At 38.9% G+C, this 20,397-nt stretch overlaps 1 protein-coding gene across 6 annotated transcripts in view; it reads left to right on the forward strand.

The window, feature by feature from the left end:
* The first annotated feature begins 1,271 nt into the window (after window positions 1–1,271).
* Window positions 1,272–20,397, forward strand: part of HIPK3 (homeodomain interacting protein kinase 3) — a 90,935-nt gene continuing 71,809 nt past the window's right edge. For 4 of the 6 annotated variants that reach the window (XM_011222755.2, XM_011222758.2, XM_002917484.3 and 1 more), the window contains exon 1: window positions 1,272–1,403. The gene's annotated coding sequence lies outside the window, so the exon portion shown is untranslated. The other 2 variants (XM_034645990.1, XM_011222756.3) reach the window with 2 other exon arrangements.

Consider the following 20,397-nt stretch of genomic DNA (forward strand, 5'->3'; position numbering starts at 1 on the left):
AAGTATTAAAAAATTTTAACTCTGAATGATAGATACTAGAAGGTCAGTTGTTTCTTAGGGAGAAGAAGGGGACAGGGCATGCAGACCAGGGCTTTGCTGTATAATCTTGGGCAGGTCACAGAAGCTTCTTTGAAGCCCTGTCCTAGCTAAGAGTTTGGACCAAGGATCTCTTAGTTTCTCTCATCTCTAAAATTCTATAGTTCTACGATTACGTTGAGATGGGCCATTCTGTTGATTTCCTGGTCTCCAGGAGAGAGTTAACTAGTCTCTGGGAGTGGAACTAACTCGATGGAGAGTTGCCAACGCAGAGGTGGGCATACTTCACAATTATGGGGTTTGGGATCTTAGAGATGCTCTTGGAAAACGTGCAGGAAGGCCTTTCCCCCGTTCTTCAACCCGATTTTACAGTTCGCTTGACTCTTTGGGATGGGGAGCGGGAAGGACCTATTTTAGACCGGGACTGTTCACTTGACCAAGCATTTCCCCTTTCCTTATTTTTGGACCCTTAAAAAAAACAAGCTGCCAAGAAACAGATCCTAAGGGGTGGAAGGGGAAATTGTGATTACGGCATCTCGAAAGGCCTGTAAAATCCTGCTTCCTCATTTTAATCCTTTCTTTGGGGGGTTAGGATCTTTTTTTAAATGTGTATTTTTGTCAGAGTGGGCCTCGAGTGAGGCTCAGAACAGCAGAGGGGGCGCTGACGGATGCTGCTTCGGCGGGCGGGCCGGCGGGAGGGAGCCCCGGGTCGGGTCCACGCCGGCCGCCAGGCGGGCTCAGAGCTACAAGGGCGCGGCTGCGGGCGGGCCCCGGGGAGGGGCTTCGCGGAGGCGCCTCGGCCCGAGGCGAGCGGGGCCGCCCGGGCNGGGGCCCGAGACTGGGGCGGCCGGCGGCAGCTGCCTCCGTGACGACTGCCGGCAGCGCGGCGGCCTGAGGAGATCGAGCCGCGGGCCCCGGCGTCGCCGCTTCTCTTGGCTGTCTCTTTCTTCTCCTCTCGCGGCAGGGGCGTCAGGAATGGGCCCCAGCCGCCGCGGGCCCAGCACCCTGCGCCGCCCGTAGGCCCCAGTAGTCGGAGGCCGGCCGGCCGGCCTCTCGCCACCCGTCGCCCCAGCCCTGCTGCCCCCACCCCAAATCCCCGGGAAGGAAGATGAGGGAGACGGGCCCGGCGCTCAGCAGCCAGAGCAGCAAGAGCAGCAGCAGCAGCAGTCGGGGGAGGGTGTTTCGCCGTTTCCTCTCAGCCGCCCGGACAAGATGGCAGCGGCCGCGGAGAGGGGCTGAGCCCGGGCTGGGTGGTGCCGCCTGCTGAAGCGCCTGGCTCCCTGTCCCCGGCACGGCCCCGCACCCCACTCCGGACATGCTCAGGGCTGCGGCCGCCCGAAGAGGGGAGAGCTCAGGCCTCTAGGAAGGTAAGGGAGGAGGGCGAGGGGCGCCCCCACCCCAGGGTGGGGGCACTAGCTTCATTCGCGGGGCCTCCGGGCCCCTCAGCCGGACCCCGGCCGGGCCCAACCCCTCCGGAGCGGCCCACACCCGTCGCGCGTCCTACATCCCTTGCCGATCCCCTGCGCTCCGGTGCTCCGCGTTTCCGCGCAGCTTCCCGCGGGGTGGCGGGTCCGGGGGCCGCTCGGGGCCGAAGGCCGCGGGACGCGGGGGCCGCGCCTGGTTGGTGCGAGCGGTGGCGCAGCCTCCGGGAAGCCGCGCTGGGGCCGGGCTGGGCGGCCCCGGCCTTCCCCTGCCAGGGTTGCGCAACGGCTCTTCCCAGCAACCGAAGTTTTGTTTAGTCCCACAGGGGGCCTCTTTCCCCACCGCAACCCTAGGCCGTAACTACGGAGACCTCTTGTCTTTCATTAAGGGGAACAAACACAAACACACGCACGCAGGCACGCAACTTGAGCGCCCCAGCCCATGGCTGCGTCCCTGGCTTTGTGGCCCAGTCACCAGCGTCGCCGAGCGGCCGGTTTAGAGGGTGTCAACTCTGGAGACGTGAGTGCGTGTGATTGTTGGGGAGGAGAAATGTGACCCGCCGCTCCGCGTCCCCTGCCGCGGCCGGAGGAAGGCGTGGCGGCCGCGCGACGGGGCTGTTGCCGGCTTCTCTCGTTACGGTGGCGGCCGCCCGCTTGCCTTCGTGGAGAACCCTCGGAAAGACTTCAGATGGGAATGTCTGTTTTCCTGTCGGGAGGGAGACGGCTGTTTTAAAATGGTATGTGGCTCTCTGCGAAGCCTGTTTCCCAATCTTATCTAGGTTTGAGGAATTGCGCTAAAGGGTGTGTGCGTAAATTACCTTGGACCTGTTACAGAGTAGTCATAACACGTTCAGTCCTTGAAACTGTGTTTTCACAACCTCTTGCTGCCCTGTTAGAATTTATTTTTCCACCTGTCAGGTCGCTGCTTCTAATTATATGGCGCTTCTATTAGCAACAGTGAAGTTTTTCAGGTTATCGTCCGGTTTACAGGGAAAGCTCACGGTTGATTCTATTGTCAACTTTGATGTCTCCCTGGGCCTGGGCCGGGAAAGTTAGCTGGTAAACCAGCCTGTGCTTGCGCTTAGTTTATGTGTACCTTGTAGTAGTTTGGAGATCAGCTGGATTCCCCCCGCCCCCCTCCCCCTTTTAGGTATTTGCTTGTTAGCTGTAGCTTCTGGCGTGGAATCGCTTAAATTCACACCATTTCAGTTTATTTCAAAGTTTTAATTTCTTGGTGCCTTAAAATTTTTAAGAGGTGCCCTTTTAGATCAAATTTTTGTTGAAAACTTTTGAGCAGGATCGGTGGGCTTTGTTTGTTACCCAGTTAAAACATTTTAATCCTGCTTTCTCATTTAATTTTTCAGAAGCTGGGCAAGCCTCACCATATGTTTGATAAGTCTAGATTCTGCTTATGTTTGCAAGTGCAGTGCTAATTTTATACAGTGAGCTATGATAAGGTTTGATAGGTCATGATTAAACTTAGTATTAAACTTAGTAAACTTAGTCAACAAAATAAAACCGACCTTTTTTTAAAAAAAGTTTTTATAGTTTTATTGGCTGCCTTATGCCTCCATGCCACTTAACAGTAATTGAAATGTAACCAACCAGATAAAGTACTTTTAAATTAAGGTTTTCTTGGTATATTTATGGGTCCATTCATAAAGTGTAGACAACTCTTTATTTATAAAATATAATGCTCAACCTGTTTGAGGCTTATTTTTCTTTTACTTTTGAAACTTACTTGATTTTAATTTGTGTTAAGATAGAAATGTGTTGAAATAGTTGAGATTTTGCACATTTCACTGTGGAGTTTTTTTGTACTTACTGTAAAATTGAATAACAATTTGTTCCTGAAATTTTTCCCTACTCAAGGGAATATATTTTCTAAAAAAGAATTTTTTTTGTGGAGAGCCTTAGATTAAAACTATGTTTTAAAAAGGTAAGATGAGCTTGAAATCTAGAACAGAACCAGTCATTAAATGTTTCAAATTTATATTTGGACATTGCTGACTACAGTAGCTAAACACATATTAGGCAAGCAGATCATAACATGGTGAGCCAGTCTTCGTTTATTGTCATAATACCTTTTCCATTGAACTACTCATTATCTTGCTTATAAACCAGTCATTGGCTTCTGGGCATGCTGTTTTAGAGTCACATAAAAGTGGATGGTTTTTATGAGATAATTCTTCTTGTAAACATGCTTGAAAAGAAGCTTCAGATCATACTATTTTAATTTTTTGGATGTTCTGTCATGGAGTATCATAAAATAAGGTGCAAATTACAGAGGTAGGCTGCTGTAGCTAGTATGGCAGGGCACATAAATACTTGTTTATTGTAAGATATTGAAAGCTTTTTTTTTCTTGCAACTTAAAATAGCAACAGCCGTCATGAACTTTCTGATTGAGCTTTTGTTTTAAATATTTGATACATGAACACTGAAGGCATTTATAGGTGGGAGAGAGAAAATGGATTTCAGAATGCTGAAATACTCTTTCCTAAACCTGTTTCACATCCATTGAATGGAATACTTGGTTGCATGTTATTTTCCATTGGAGTGTTACAATGACGTATTCTGGTGACTTAGTTTTCTATGTTCTTTCTGCAGTAGTTCACCAAAGGTGGTGATATGGTAGATTAGAATTGTGTTGTTGGTAGTTAATTAAAGGCCTAAGTAATGTAGTTTCCATTGCATTCCATTTATGTTTGAGTTTTGAGATAAAGATGTCATGGCAATATTTAGATCTAAGGAACTTTGAAGTTCTCTGTATTTAAAATAATTCAGTAATTCTTGCCTCTTAACTATTAGAGGACACAGAATAACTTGCTATATGATTATATTGTTGCTGCTAAAAAAAAAAAGTTCATGTAAAATTTCTGGGTTTGCAGCTGTCCTAATTTTCTAATGTCTGAAGTTGAGACTTCCAGTGTGGTATGTTTATCTTGCAAGTTTTACTTCTGAGACAAACTACTAGAATTTTGTTAAAATGGAGGACTCTACCAGTCTATTTTATTACTTCTTTAAAGGTGTCCCTACCTTCCTGCCCTCCAACTTTCTGAAAGCTTTGTTATGGTAACCCTTTCTGTATGATACAAATGTAAGTCTAAAGGAATTGTTTTGAATGTCTTTACTGGTTCTGGATCCAGCTGCTTAAAAAATAACTTGTATCTTTAAACACTCACTTAACATAAGTTGAATAGGGATATATATTTGGAGTCGAAGTTTGTTGTTGTTGTGTTGCTTTTGTTTTTTTAGATTTTTTTTTTAAGATTTTTTTTTTATTTATTTGACAGAGACAGCCAGCGAGAGAGGGAACACAAGCAGGGGGAGTGGGAGAGGAAGAAGCAGGCTCCCAGCAGAGGAGCCTGATGCGGGGCTCCATCCCAGAACGCTGGGATAACGCCCTGAGCTGAAGGCATATGCTTAACGACTGCGCCACCCGGGCGCCCCTCGATTTTATGTATTAGAGAGAACAAGCTGAGAGGAGAGGCAGAGGCAGAGGGAGAACAGGCTCCCCGCTAAGCAAGGAGCCTGATACGGGACTCTGAGGGATCATGACCTGAGCCAACACTTAAACAACTGAGCCACCCAGGCATCACAGGAATTGAAGTTTTGAATCAGTGTAAGTTTTCTGGGTAGCCAAAGCACTTATGTGGCTGACCTAACAAAATACAGTCCACTTCTTTTGGTTGGATTAAGAGTGATTTGGGGAGAAACAACTTAATATTTGTGTGTTGCTTCTGTAGTTTTCTCATAGCTGTTCCTTTGGACCTTATCTTAATCACTGTTAGGACCATACTAGAATAGATATTTGGAAGATGTATGTTATTCATTTTACCTAAATGTTCGTTAAATTAGACCTTGACCTATTTGGCAGAGCATTCTGCTCTCAGTTGATACTTGGGCCAGATGCTACTACACAAAAGCTACTTAATGTCTGAATTCTGAGATGCACACTGTTATGCTGGGGACCTAGAGCCTCCATTCTTAGGACTTGTGTGGAAATTAAAAAAAAAACAACTGGTTGAGTATTGGAAATAACTGTATTTTTAGGGATGGCATTTGTGATTTGGGGACAGTTAAGTCATTAAACTGATTTATCTTTTGTATTTAGTAGTTATGGCCAAGTCATAACTTGGAAGGAACTCTTTGAACTGAAGCAAGCCAGGACAATATGTTTTACCTTAAATGTATTTTGTAACTTTGACCCAAACAATTTCTTTAATTTTCTAAGAAAGTGAGAATTTTTCCTTGCTGGGTAAGACTGAGCAGGAGGGAAGCTAATGGACAGGTAGGGTAGAGGAAGCTGGGCCCTAAGTTGGGGGAAGAGGTTGATCTAATTAAATTTGGGAAACTTAGAAATCTGTTTTGACTTAAATGTTCAAGTTGCTAGAGACCAGAGTTCACTTAGTTATAAAATCAGTGAAATATGTGGTAGCTTGGGGGAAAGATTAAGAATACACTGTAACACCTGTTAAAAGGTCAGAGTTGTGAAGTTAATATCTGTGTATCATCCCTGACCAGTTTTTAAAACCACTACCACCTTTTTTTTTGTGCCTTTTGTTTCTTCAATCTAAACTACTTTTCCTTAATGTAAATTTAGGGAAGATAAACTTTCTGTACAATTACAAAAATCTTCCATTAAATGCCTAATTTGAAATCAGAAGTGTGAAGAGCATAGAACATATTATTGCTATTAAAATGAGCTTGATTTATAGAATAACTTTTTTTTTTTTTAGTTTTTAGAGATACTTAAAACTAAGGTGCATAATATATGAATGTAGGTTTTTCAAACTGAATTATTTTTTTTCAACCGAATTAAAACCCAATTTCCCGTTATCTGTCACTCAGTCCATTTTTACTTTCTGAGATTAACATCTCCTTTTAAAAATTAGATTTCCAGGTAGGCTTTTCACGTTGCGCTTTCTTTGCTGTTTTGCCTTTTTTTTTCTTTAATGAAAAGATTACACCTAAAAGAAGTGGAGATTTAGAAAAGCATAATCAAATACATTGTTCTTTTGAGCTGTACTTTATCTTTTAGGCTAGGATCCAAATTGTGAAAGACGGATTCTTGGTCTCATTGAAAATAAAGGATTGCCAGAGGTTGTCAGAGAAATTGTTTTATTTTGCATATTGTTAATGCTGGAGCATCTTTTCTAATCGGAAAAAAAAAATTGTTTAGATTTGATATTGTAATAATTAGATGAACAGAATGAGTCATTCCCTCCCCCCTTTAGAATTTTGGAGCCATGTATTATAAATTACATTTGATTACATATGGCTTACCAAGAACATTGCCTTTATAAAATTTGATAGAAACTATAAAACTTGGCTGCATTTGACTAGCCAATTACAGATGATCCCCTATTTACCATGGTTTGACTTAAGAATTTCTTGACTTTACCATGGTGTGAAAGTGATACACATTCAGTATTTGGAATTTTGAATTTTTTTAATTTTTTTTTTTTTTTTTTAAGATTTTATTTATTTGACAGAGATAGAGACAGCCAGCGAGAGAGGGAACACAAGCAGGGGGAGTGGGAGAGGAAGAAGCAGGCTCATAGAGGAGGAGCCCGACGTGGGGCTCGACCCCATAACGCCGGGATCACGCCCTGAGCCGAAGGCAGACGCCCAACCGCTGTGCCACCCAGGCGCCCCGGAATTTTGAATTTTGATCTTTTCCCAGGTTAGCAGTGTGGGGTCTGATACTCTTGCTTTGGTGCTGGGTGGAAGCAGCAAGCTACAGTTCCCAGTCAGCCACCAGATCATGAGGGTCAGGAATGATCTACTTAAAACCATTCTGTACCCACCCACACAGCCATTCCTTTTTTCACTTTCAGTACACTATTGAATACATTACATGAGTTATTTACCACTTTATTATAAAATAGGCTTTGTGTTAGATGACTTTGCCCAACTAGGCTAGTGTGTTTTGAGTGGGTTTAAGGTGGACAAGGCTAAACTATGATGTTCGGCAGGTTAGGTATATTAAATGCATTTTCTATTTGGTATTTTTAACTTATGATGGGTTTATTGGGATGTAACCCCATTTAAGTTGAGGAAGATCTGTATTCCATTTTAGAAATAAAAAAAAAAAAGCATGTGACTTACAAAATATGTTTGTTAACTTCAAATTCTTCAGCTTCCCCCTGCTTTTGTTGCATATTATTCATAAGTTAAAATATCTTACAGTTTTTTAAACAATGAAATAGTAAACTTTGAAACATTTGCAGAAAATAACTTGCTTAGAAAATATTTCATACCCTATAAAGTGGTTATTTAAACACCTAAAGAAATCATTTGTGTATATTTTGACTGTGTGTTACCTGTTTAATAATACAATGAGAGTCTTGTAGGTTTGGTAAACTATACGACTTTAGATATGTAATGTATAGTCTTAAATAGTTAATAAGTTAGATAGAGTGATAACATATTGAAAATTGAACCTGCCTTTCTAGAGATATTTCTTCTAAAGTAAAATTTAAATTAATACTTCAGAGGATTTTAAATATGTAATTTATGACAACTTATATTGAGATTAAGTAGGGTTAAGTGACAAAATCACGGTGAAAATTGCAGGTTATGAGCTATATAGCCTATAGCTACGATGTTACGCTTTACTACATTCTCAAAACATGTTTTGGGCCAACTTGTAATCGGTTTCAGTGGAGACAGTACAAGTATCTCTGCAGCATATTAATGGTAGTTTTGTGTTTAAAGTTAGATAAGAATAGTATTGGCTTCAAAAATATTAGGATTTTAATCTGGTTACTCTTCTTTAAATATTTTTTGTAGCTGGATCACAGACTCTCACCACAATTAAATGAAATTTTATTATGTCAGGTAAAACAATGATAAAATATGTGTGTGGAAACTCTTTTACCTGGTATATATTTGGGTGTCCACTAAGTGCAAAGTACTCTGCTATGAATAGAGTAAAACATGGTTCTTGCTTTGAGCAAGTAGTAGCTGAAATTGACCAAGTACTGTAAATTTTCTTTTATACGTGTGCATGCGTATGTGAGCTGGAAAACACTGCCTGAGAAAAATAGTGATTTATATATAGCATGTTCAAGTTTTTAAAAAACTGTTTATTGAAATAAATAATGTTCAAAATATCAGGAATGGTTCGGCTTCTGAAAGTTGTATATTAATACTTGTTACTCCTTGTAATGTTTAAAGCCAAAAAAGTCATTTAAAAATATGGAAAAAATTGGGGGCGCTTGGGTGGCTCAGTCGATTAATTGGCCAACTCTTGGTTTTAGCTCAAGTCATGATCTCAGGGTCCTGGGATAGAGCCCCGTTTTGGGCTCTGTGCTCAGTAGTGAGTCTCCTTGAGGATTTCTTTCCCTCTTCCTGTCCCTACCTCTGCTTGTACTTATGCTCTCTGTAAAATAAATTAATCTTTAAAAAAATATGAAAACAATTCTATGAATTTAATTTTTTTTTAAAGATTTTTATTTATTTATTCGACAGAGATAGAGACAGCCAGTGAGAGAGGGAACAGAAGCAGGGGGAGTGGGAGAGGAAGAAGCAGGCTCATAGTGGAGGAGCTTGATGGGGCTCGATCCCATAACTCCGGGATCACGCCCTGAGCTGAAGGCAGACGCTTAACCGCTGTGCCACCCAGGCGCCCCTAGGAATTTAATTTCTGTTATAGGCTTTCCATCAAGTCTAACCAGTTTCATAGTGTCATTTTTATGGAGACTTGTTATATGTTAATTTAAATCAAGTGGAAGTTCCTGTTTCTTAAGTATGGTTAATCTAGTTCTCTTATTCTCATGGTTTTTCCTTTTGGACATGCACAATTCTTACATTGCTTGAGAAAATTCTAATAGGTTTGCCTTTTCTAACTATATTATTACCTTCTAAATTTGGAATGCATTGCTCTCCAAACCTCATTCCTGTGCCAACTGGTAGGAAGAAAATAAAAGGTGAAAACAGGGTATAGATAGAATCCATTTTAAGGTACTTTTAAGAAGATTGAAATTGCTAGCTGAAACCAGTATACAGAAGGGATATTACTTGTGTACTTAATTTATGTAAATCAGAAGTACATTTAATTTGGGCTCCTTGACGCCAAGTCATGCAAAGGGCAGGTATTATATTGCCCCATTATAATTGCTTATGATACATTCTTAATGAAATTTGACAATTTGGTTACATTTTGATATTTATTATACGTGTGTATTTAAAATTGAATTCTGTGTGGAAACTTACTTAGGGTGTTAGGGATTATAATGTAATTGGTTTTGCCAGTACTTTTGAGTAGAAAACAATTGGGATGTTTGCCTTGTGAGTTGCCCTAAGTCATCCTTGTGTGGCATTTCTGAAAGTATTTCTAGTGGCTACTCTGTAACTTCTAAAATCTCTCTAAAGTATCTCACATCTGAAGGTATATTGAAATTGTTTCTTGTTAATCTGATTGGAAGAAAATGAAATACATCAATTTATAACCTGTTAGTAGGTAATCTAATATTACATTTTGGGAAATTTTTACATTTCAAAATATAAAATAGTATATAAACTGTTCGGGTCAGAGACCATGTCTTAAAGGTTTTCACGGATATAAAATGTCTAATAGACATTGGGGAATCAAATACATGATTATCTTAAAAGTAATCAAATATAGGCATGCTATGCCCTACCTATATCCTTTAGTCAAAGTATAGTGCCTTTACTAAGCAGCTTCACAGATACCTGCCCAAGCACTTGAGAATGTGTCATATACACACTTTACTTCTCAAACCCCTACTATATCCCTCACTTCTTTTATTCTAGCAGATGAGTCTGTTTCCCGTGTAGAAGTCAGTAGGTATGAACTTCCTCCAGATTTCCAACCCTCTGCCTCTGAATGTAACTTATACCAGTACATGCTTTGTGTTTTCGCTACTCTGTCAAGGACTGAAACATCTCCTTCCCTCCAAGATTATTTCCTATTCTCTACTCTGGATTTCATCCTGAAACGTGTTTTTCAGAATCTTGAGCCTGTCCAATACCTTTTTGGGCCGTTTTTCTTCAGCCTTTAAAAATGATCAGATACCTGAGATCTTAAGCAGCCATCTTTTAATTGTGCCTCCTCCAATCTTTGGACCTGTCTTCCTTTTTATTTCTTCCAAACTTTTTATTTTTTTTTAAAGATTTTATTTATTTATTTATTTGACAGAGAGACAGCCAGCGAGAGAGGGAACACAAGCAGGGGGAGTGGGAGAGGAAGAAGCAGAGGAGCCTGATGTGGGGCTCGATCTCATAACGCCAGGATCATGTCTGAGCCGAAGGCAGATGCTTAATGACTGAGCCACCCAGGCGCCCCTCTTCCAGACTTCTTAAATGTGTACTTGAGCTTCTATTTGAATTGTATTCACTTCTTAGCCCTTGGCAGTATAGTTCTGTCCATGCCACTCCAGTGATTACTCCCACTAAGCTCCCAGTAGTTTCTTTTATCCACAGTTTATTTATTCCTCTGGATGATTGCATTTATAGTGTACCCTATTCTTAGCTTTCAGCTCATCTTTTGAACTATTGAGCTCCATATTTTTCCCTCACAGGTAGCTCAGATTGAATTATCTTATTTCCACATTGTTTCTTTTTCTGTGTTTCCTCTTTGGTATCTTCACTCATTTCTATTTCAGTTTATGTTTGAAACTTTATTTTACTTATTTTGTTTTTAAAGATTTTAAGTAATCTCTACACCCAACGTGGGGCTTGAACTCACAACCCCGAGATCAAGAGTCACATACTCTACTGACTGAGCCAGCCAGACACCCCTATGTTTGAAACTTCAAATCTCAAAATATTTATTTCTGGTCGATGCATTAAAAAAACCCAGCAAAATTTGCACTTTGCAAAGCAAATTTGGTAGTATTTATCAAGTTTCCTTTTTGGAAATCCATACTAAGAAAATTAAAAATGTATAAAAGCTATTTATATGAAAATGTTCATCACAACTTTATATTAATGTAGTGAAAAAATTGGAAAAAAAAAGCAGTTCAACAAATTATAGTATGCACACGTGGTAGAATATTATGCTGCTCTCAAAAGATCCTAAATAGAACATATCTAAGATATCCTAGAGAGAACAAGTTCGCATATCAGGTTATACGTGTACTATGATTGTAAACATAAAATAAAACATGTTAGAATGACTCGGAGGAAATAGGTTCTTTTTCCTGAATATTTTGTAATTTATAATAATTGAATAATTTAAAAATAATTTTCATACTGAAATTCCACCTCTTCCTGGAGTGAACAATGTGTATGTTTTCATGTTTTTATGGCAAAATAGTTAAATTTCACATATTAGTCTACTGTACCCATATTCTAGTAGTCTGATTCCAGGTAATGGTAATGGCTTAGTGATCATTTTTGTCCTTTCAACTTGCAAGGTTACTATGAACAAATAACATTTTAAGGTGTTTTTTTTTTGTTTTTTTTTTGTTTTTTTTTGTGAAGATTTTATTTATTTGAGAGAGAGAAGGAGCAAGGGGAGGGGAAGAAGCAGACTCCCCGCTGAGCAGGGAGCCAGCTGTGGGCCTCTGGATGTGGGGTTGGAGCCTGACATGGGGCTCGGTCCCAGGATCATGACCTGAGCCAAAGGCAGAGGCTTATTTGATTGAACCACCCAGGTGCCCCTTAAGTTTTAACATTGCTATAAAATAATTATTTTGGCATATTCATCATGTATAATTGATATGTAATCATTACTTTGTATCTGAGATTCTATCTAGCTTCTTATGCAAATGGCAGAAAAATGACATGAAGTTATTTTGGCCAGTATGAGATTTTTAGTTATTATCTGAGAATAAATTTCTCATCAGTAAACTGTTAACTGTTGTGTGACCATTTTCAGTCAATGATTTAACATACTTTATTTTATCCCCTGGGATCAATAGCTGGCCTTCATTTTTGAACTTTAAATGTGTTACCTATCACTTACACATTTTCAAATGGAATTAAATTTTTGTAATCATCTTTTAATCTTTTTTTTTTTAAAGATTTTTATTTATTTATTCGACAGAGATAGAGACAGCCAGAGAGAGAGGGAACACAAGCAGGGGTAAGTGGGAGAGGAAGAAGCAGGCTCATAGCTGAAGAGCCTGATGTGGGGCTCGATCCCAGAACGCCGGGATCACGCCCTGAGCCGAAGGCAGACGCTTAACCGCTGTGCCACCCAGGCGCCCCATCTTTTAATCTTTTTAATATGTTGATGGCATTTAAAAAATCCCTTCCGCTGATAGATCTGAATGATTTTCTTACAGTTGTAATTCTGATACATATAACTTTATAGTATCATGCATGGCAGTGTGACTTCTTTCACTAATGTGAATTTTTTTTTTTTCAGTATTTCTGTGGGGCTACTAGTAGAAGAAAGAAATATTTATGTGACCCTTGCTAAGCCCATATAAATCTACAGTTTAGTGCACAGCTTATTATAAGCAACCCAACAATGTGTCATTTTATTTTTTTATTAATTTTTAATTTTTATTTTTTTGAATTAATTTTTTAAAGTAATCTCTCTACCGAATGTGGGGCTCAAACTCACAACCCTGAGCTCAAGAGTTGCATGCTCTACCAAGTGAGCCAGCTAGGCGCTCCAACAATGTGTGTCATTTTAAAAAGTTAATGATTAGAGGTAGTGGGAACAAAACATAAGCAGTTCTAATAGGTTTCTAAGAATTCAGCGTCCTTTCTTTGAAAGTACTCTTTTCAGAAGGTGCTTGTTTTCTTTTCTTCCTTAGGTCTTTATGAATTTACATTGTTCTTTAGTTTCTTTTTGGCTTTCATAGGGAGGCTTGTTGTAAATCTCTGTCTTTTCCCTTCCTCACATTTGTCATGAGGATAAGAAAGAGATCTTTATTTTTCTTAACATATTTTCATTTCTGTTCCTTCTATTGTTTCTAATTAGATACCATAGAGAATTTCCTGAAGCACAGGATTTCCTGAAGCCATTGTGAGAGACCCCAGTTCATAAGATATATAAGACAGTTAAAATTTGAAACTTAAAAAATAGTGTTTCTACATTAGAAAGGTTTTTGAATGTACTTCACTAAATTTCTAAAAAAGGACATTTTTATAAAGTAGCATATTTGGCAACTAAAATATGAGTAGGGAAAGAATGTAATTGTAGGAAAAAACCCAGCAAGTTTGAATTAGCAGTGTAGGTCACCTAAGGGGCATGTAGGATCTTAACAGAATTTGGAAAGAATAGTCACTGATTTTTTTGTTTCAGTTTATTTTTTCAAGCCCTAAAATGTTGTTCATAAATATTGTTCAAAATTAAAAGTACTATAATCAAGCTTATACTGCTGTCAATATTTGTCTTTCCAGCTTTTCCAAATGCAAAACTGTTATTTGTATTGGTGTGTGGGGTGGGGAGCAGCTACTGTTCTCACTTCACTGGTTTTTAGACTTTTAGTTCTTGTGATATATGTTGCTCTGGAGTGATGATTCTCTTTCAGTTATGAATGTAGAATGTTGTACTATTGGAAGTACAAAATGAGAATATTAAAGTCATTTATTTAGGATAACCTGTAATTTTGAAAAGTTTTATAAAACAGGACCTTTGATTCTGTGAATGTTCATTTAGAACTTTGAGTCATTATTTCTTAAAAGAACAGCAGAATTTTTTCCTTTACAATGCTTTGTCATCAGTGGACATTAGATCAAATTATTAATCTAGGATTCAGCTTCCTCTGTTGATTTGAGTTGTTTCAGAGGTAGATTGCGTTAGGAGGTATTCTGGTCAGGACTTTTATTTTTTTAGTTTTTTTTTTTTTTTTAAAGATTTTATTTATTTATTCGACAGAGATAGAGACAGCCAGCGAGAGAGGGAACACAAGCAGGGGGAGTTGGAGAGGAAGAAGCAGGCTCATAGCAGAAGAGCCTGACGTGGGGCTCTATCCCATAACGCCGGGATCACGCCCTGAGCCGAAGGCAGACGCTTAACCGCTGTGCCACCCAGGTGCCCCTATTTTTTTTAGTTTTTAATATCACATACTCATCTTTGCCTAAAAGTTAGTTACATAGATTTTTTTTTAAATACAAAATAAAAATTTTGTGGTAGGGGCGCCTGGGTGGCACAGCGGTTAAGCGTCTGCCTTCAGCTCAGGGCGTGATCCTGGCGTTCTGGGATCGAGCCCCACATCAGGCTCTTCTGCTGGGAGCCTGCTTCTTCCTCTCCCACTCCCCCTGCTTGTGTTCCCTCTCTAGCTGGCTGTCTCTATCTCTGTCAAATAAATAAAAAAATCTTTAAAAAAAATTTTTTGTGGTGGTTCTTCTGGGACAGATTTCCTATAAAATAGAAAGTAATTCATTTGGCTTTCTCTTAAGGGAGTTGTTCATAACCCAGAGTTACAGGACTGTTTGCATTTTCTAGCAAGCCATCATACAGATATTGACAGATACTGGATGACCAATAAAAGTTTTCTTTGTACTTAAGTTTTAGAAACTAGATTTGCATTGTTAGTCTTAAAGTTTTCTTTAAGGAAGAGAGTGCTTCAGGTGATCTTTTTATCTTTAGTCAATTTTCCTGTCAGTATTTCAATTTTGGGTTTTTATTTTTTTTAAATTTAATTTATATTTTATTTGTTATTTTTTATTTATTTATTTTTTGGTAAAGTCAGCTCTGTGCCCAGTGTAGGTATTGAACTCACGACCCCGAGATCAAGAGTTGTATGCTTCACTGACTAAGCCAGCCAGGCACGCCTAGGGTTTTGATTTTAGATAGCTTTAAAAAATCTGGAGAATTATATGCTTTAGTAAGCGTAGTCCTTAAGTACTATTTTAATTAACTCTTTTCTAGCCTTTCTAAAGTAAATTGGTATTGCAGGGTGATTTCTAGCAGCTGTGAAATGTCCAGCAGTTCATTTTGTGTTCCAAAAGTTGGAATGTTTTGCTAAGTCAGATGAAGCTTGTTATTTAACATGCTGGTTTGTGTTATAGTCAACGCATTCTCTAGATGCTTTGTTCACAATACTGCTGGAAAATAACCAAGCCTTTAGTGTTTTCAAATAAATGTTTTGTAGGCACCTCAGAGAGCAGGTTTATTTTATGAAGCTTTATAATATGTGGCAGTTCATTTATGTGAAAATGTGAAATGTTTTAGTGTTAAGTAATTTCCTGGACAGAATACTGGTAAAATAATCTGTTAATGATACAGGTATTTAAAATACTGATATTTAAATGGCCATTGAAGAGGGTTAAATTTCTGGGGTGTTTATTTTTTCTGAGAAGACATATTGTTCTGTCTTCTATAAATATGCTCTTTAAACAAGGTAATTGAGAAATGAAGCAGTGTGACTAGAAACTACGTTTTATTGTCTGAATATTGCTAGATATGTGGTTCTATTTTCTAATTCCTATTGTAGAGCCTTGTATAGACTAGTACTAGGGTTCTCTGTCTTTTCAAGAATGAAAAGGCCTTTTTGTCAAATTTATTGGACCACATGGTGAAATTCTACTTTTAGTCTCCATTGAAGAAATTACATAATGACCAAAAGCTCAAAAACTACTGTGAATTAAGTAATACTTTTAAATGAGAAGATTTCTTCTTGCCGCTTATGAATACTTTTTTATTAAAGTTGACAGATGATCCCAGGGACTCATTGTGTGTCTGACCATTCTATATTTTAGGTGATCTGGGTCATGCCTAAAATACTCAACAGTTCATTCCCAAATGAGTAACTCTTGAAGAGTTGCCTTGTGCAAAAAACCCCCAAAAAACAAAACAAAACAAAAAACAAAAGCCCCCCAAAACCAAACACATCGTTTTATGCCTGTCACTCATATTCTTTTTCTTCTGTTTAATTTATCGCTTGACAAATTCAGACCTCTGGAAAAGTTACGGTAGTACAAAGAATTCTTAGGTGTCTTTCACTTTGATTCTTCAGGTGTTAATATTTTATTCCATTGGTGTTTACCTTTTCTCTACATATCTGTATTTTTTTTCCTGAACTTTTTTTGAGTTGCAGGCATAATGTCCCTTTACCCCTAATATATCTATATTTTTACCCCTAGTATTTTTCCTAAAAGCAAAGACTATTCAGTTTTTATGTCTCTTTAGTTATCTGTAATCTGAAAAGTTTCTCAGTCTTTGTGTTGTTTTCTGACATTGACGTTTTGAAGAATACTGCCAGTTATTTTGTAGAATGGCCCTCAGTTTGGATTTATTTTCTCGTACTTAGAAATTTCATAGTAAAATGTATTCCTCTTAGTACATTCATATCAGGAGGCACATGATGTTCATATGTCCCATTACTAGTTATTTTCGCTAACCTTGATCTCTTAAGGTGGCACCTGCTGATTACTTTCTGTTGATTAGTATGAGTCTTATGAGGATGTATTTTGAAAGTATGTAATTGTTTTAATTTATTTATTTGAGAGAGAGAGAGAATGAGCAAGAGGGAGGGGGAAAGGGGGGCAGAGAGAGAGAGAGAAGCAGGCTCCCTGCTGAGCAGGAAGCCTGATGCAGGAATTGATCCCAGGACCTGAAGATCATGACCTTAGCTGAAGGCAGGCACTTAACCGACTGAGCCACCCAGGTGCCCCGAAGCTGTGAAATTGTTTGAGAGCTGTGAAGGGTCTTGCAAGCTAACAAATTAGCCATAGAAGCTGGCAGAAGATAGGAGACTATTAGGTCAGAGATAAAGGACTTTCTTACTCATAGCAATAGCAGTAGTCATTGTGTCAGTATTTGCCCTGATTCCCCAACTGAATTACAAATTCCACAGGATGATGTGAACAGGGCCAGCCAGGTGACTTCTGAACAAAAACAGTTGAGTTGCTAGAGAGGACCCTAGGTTTAGGAAACTTGAATCTTCATAAGGGGCAGTGAGCCTGCCTGACACTGGACCAAGAGGGAGTCATTATCTATATTATCGTGGACATTAAACAACCTGTCCTTTGCCCTGGAAGGGATGTTCAGGGATATACAAATACCCTTTGAAGAGATACTCGGGAACAAAGGCAGTCAGTGCCCTTTCTTGCAAGAAAGGGAGGAACACGAGAAACTTACGGTGAATTGTCTCCCAACAGTAATATTCTGTTACTTTTAAAGCTTTCTCCCACTAGGTTTTGCATCTTGAGATAATTCTTGTTTGAATCAGTGATGGTGATTGTTGCCAAATGGTGGATTTTATGAATTGTTTTTCCCTCTTTCCTGATATTTCCCCATGTCCTTCACTCCTGCCCTCTGGGATGGTAACTTCCCAAGTAAACTGCCTGCAATACAGGCCTTTCTAAAAGAATCTATACGTAGGGGAACTTGGGCTGCGTTACAGGGCATCTCAAACTCATCATGTCTAAAATCCAGTTTTTCCTCTCAATTTTCCTGTTTTTTAAAAAAAATGTTTTCTATTATCATTTGGCTATCAGTTTTTCAAGCCAGAAACGTCTTGTGTCATTTCCTTCTTCCCGCTTCTCTGAGCTCTCTGGTTCTTCCTCCTAGCTACCTATTGGTAATTGGTACCCAGTTTCATTCCTTGGGTACTGCCTTTTCTGAGGCTCTGATCAGCTGTTACCTGGACTATTACACTAGTCTTTCAGCTGTTTCCATTATTGTTTCTGTCCAGTTTATCCCTTAGAACTTTGCCTGAGTAATCTTTCTATAATACAGATATGATTATGTTGATTTTCTGTTTAAAATCCTTCAGAGGCCCCCATCATCTTATAGCTCCTTAGCATGGAAGACAAGGTTCTTCATGATCTGTGCTCTTTCGATTTACAGTTGTCTTTCTTCTCAAGGATCATCTTTTTCTCCAGTGGCCCACTCCCCTGGCAAGTTATATTCTAGCATGGAGGTTAGCAAACTTTATTTAAGGGCTAGATGGCAAGTAGTTTAGTTTTGCAAGCACATATGGTCTCTGTTGCATACTTTAAAAAAACAAAAACAAAAACAACCTTTTAGAAATGTAAAAACCGTTCTTAGCTTGTGGACCGTAAAAAAATAGGCTGAGTCAGATTTGGCCAACCATAATTTGTGGACCTTTTTCTAGTCAAAGAAAGTTAATATGTCATATTTTCATTAGTCTGTGCCTTTGTATGTGCTATTGGTTGGTATTGCATGGAATATTCTTTTCTACGTGGGAGACTTCTTCCCATGATCTTTCAAAAATTAGCTCATAGGTTAACTTACTGAATCTTTTTGTGCTCCTTCTGGAGCATATTTTGATCATTTCCATTCTCCCTGCTACCTGCTTGTCTCACACATCTTATGTTACTACCCTTATCAGTGATGTAGGTATGTGGATACATGTGTTTGCCTTTTGCTAGAAACAGCTTGTTGATGGAAAAAAATATGTTTTCTTCATTGCTGCGTCATCCTGCTTGTAAGTGGCTTTACTTTGATTTGAAAGAAAAGTTGAAAAAAAAAAACCTGATGTAGTATATAGCTATTGAATATGCTAATAAAATATATCTATAGTGTTTTTTGTTTTGTTTTGTTTTTACTTTAAAAAATATAATCAATTAATTTTCTTCTCTGGTATATATTTTTCCTCTTCATTTAAAAGTTAATGTGGGGGCGCCTGGGTGGTACAGCGGTTAAGCCTCTGCCTTTGGCTCAGGGCGCGATCCCGGCGTTACGGGATCGAGCCCCACGTCAGGCTCCTCTGCTGTGAGCCTGCTTCTTCCTCTCCCACTCCCCCTGCTTGTGTTCCCTCTCTCGCTGGCTGTCTCTATCTTTGTCGAATAAATAAATAAAATCTTTAAAAAAAAATAAATAAAAGTTAATGTGAAGGTAGGCTGTGAAAGTATAGAGAGTAATAGAATCATTTCCTGTGCAGTGGTCACCCTGGGTGCAAAATCAAACAGGTTGTGTAGCTGAAGTCCTTCCTTTCCCTTTCTTCCTGGCAGGTTTATCATTTCCACGTGTGTTTTTATACTTTGACCACATACTTAATATATATAAGTACAGTATAGGTTTGTCTGCTATTAGCTCTTAAATATGAGATAATGCACTTCTGCAGCTTGTTTTTGTTCTGCGTTGTTGTTTTGAGATTTATCCCTGGTCATACATATAATTTCCGTTAATTCATTTTGCTGCTTGTTGTTAATTCTAACATACACAATTTACCCCACATTTTAACATCTTTGAAATTGTGATACATCTTAAAATCAGTGGTGTTTTACCCTTAAAATTGGTGTTTTTTTTTCTTTTTTTGTGGTACAAAAATGATGATTGTGGTATAGGACACACTTGTATTGTGTGCGTTGTATGAAAAAGCCATACTTTATTCTTTTTTTGACAATCGGGTTTTTTTTTTTTTTTCAGAATTTTGCTACTATGTACAGAGCAGCAGTGAACATTATTTTTTTTTTTTTTAAGATTTTATTTATTTATTCGACAGAGATAGAGACAGCCAGTGAAAGAGGGAACACAGGCAGGGGAAGTGGGAGAGGAAGAAGCAGGCTCATAGCAAAAGAGCCTGATGTGGGGCTCGATCCCATAACTCCGGGATCATGCCCTGAGCCGAAGGCAGACGCTTAACCGCTGTGCCACCCAGGCGCCCCAGCAGTGAACATTATTTTACCTCTGTGTTTTTGTTTTTGTTTTTTTCTTTTCGTACTTAATGTATGTGAGTTTCCATAGGCAGGATGTATACCTGGAACAATTGCTAGATTATGGTCTAGGTCCATTTTCAGCTTTGTGCTCAAAAGTGATTGTACTTCTTAGGCAGTAAGAGTCTTTGTTGACCTACAAGTCTTTAAGATTGGGTATTGCCCTACTTTTTGTCAGTCTGATGGGTATAAAATGGCATCTGACTGTAGTTTTAATCAGTGTTTTCCTTATTACTCGTGAGGCTGAGAGTAAGTCTTTTGGCATGCCATTTCCTTTTCTGTGAATTGCTTGTTTATATCTTTTACCCATTTTTCTACTGAATTTTGCTAAATACAGTATGATTTCTTCAGATCTTTTATTCTGTGTGTTTCCAGTATCATCTT

This window comes from Ailuropoda melanoleuca, chromosome 16 (genome assembly GCF_002007445.2).
Source record: "Ailuropoda melanoleuca isolate Jingjing chromosome 16, ASM200744v2, whole genome shotgun sequence".
Lineage (NCBI taxonomy): Eukaryota > Metazoa > Chordata > Mammalia > Carnivora > Ursidae > Ailuropoda > Ailuropoda melanoleuca.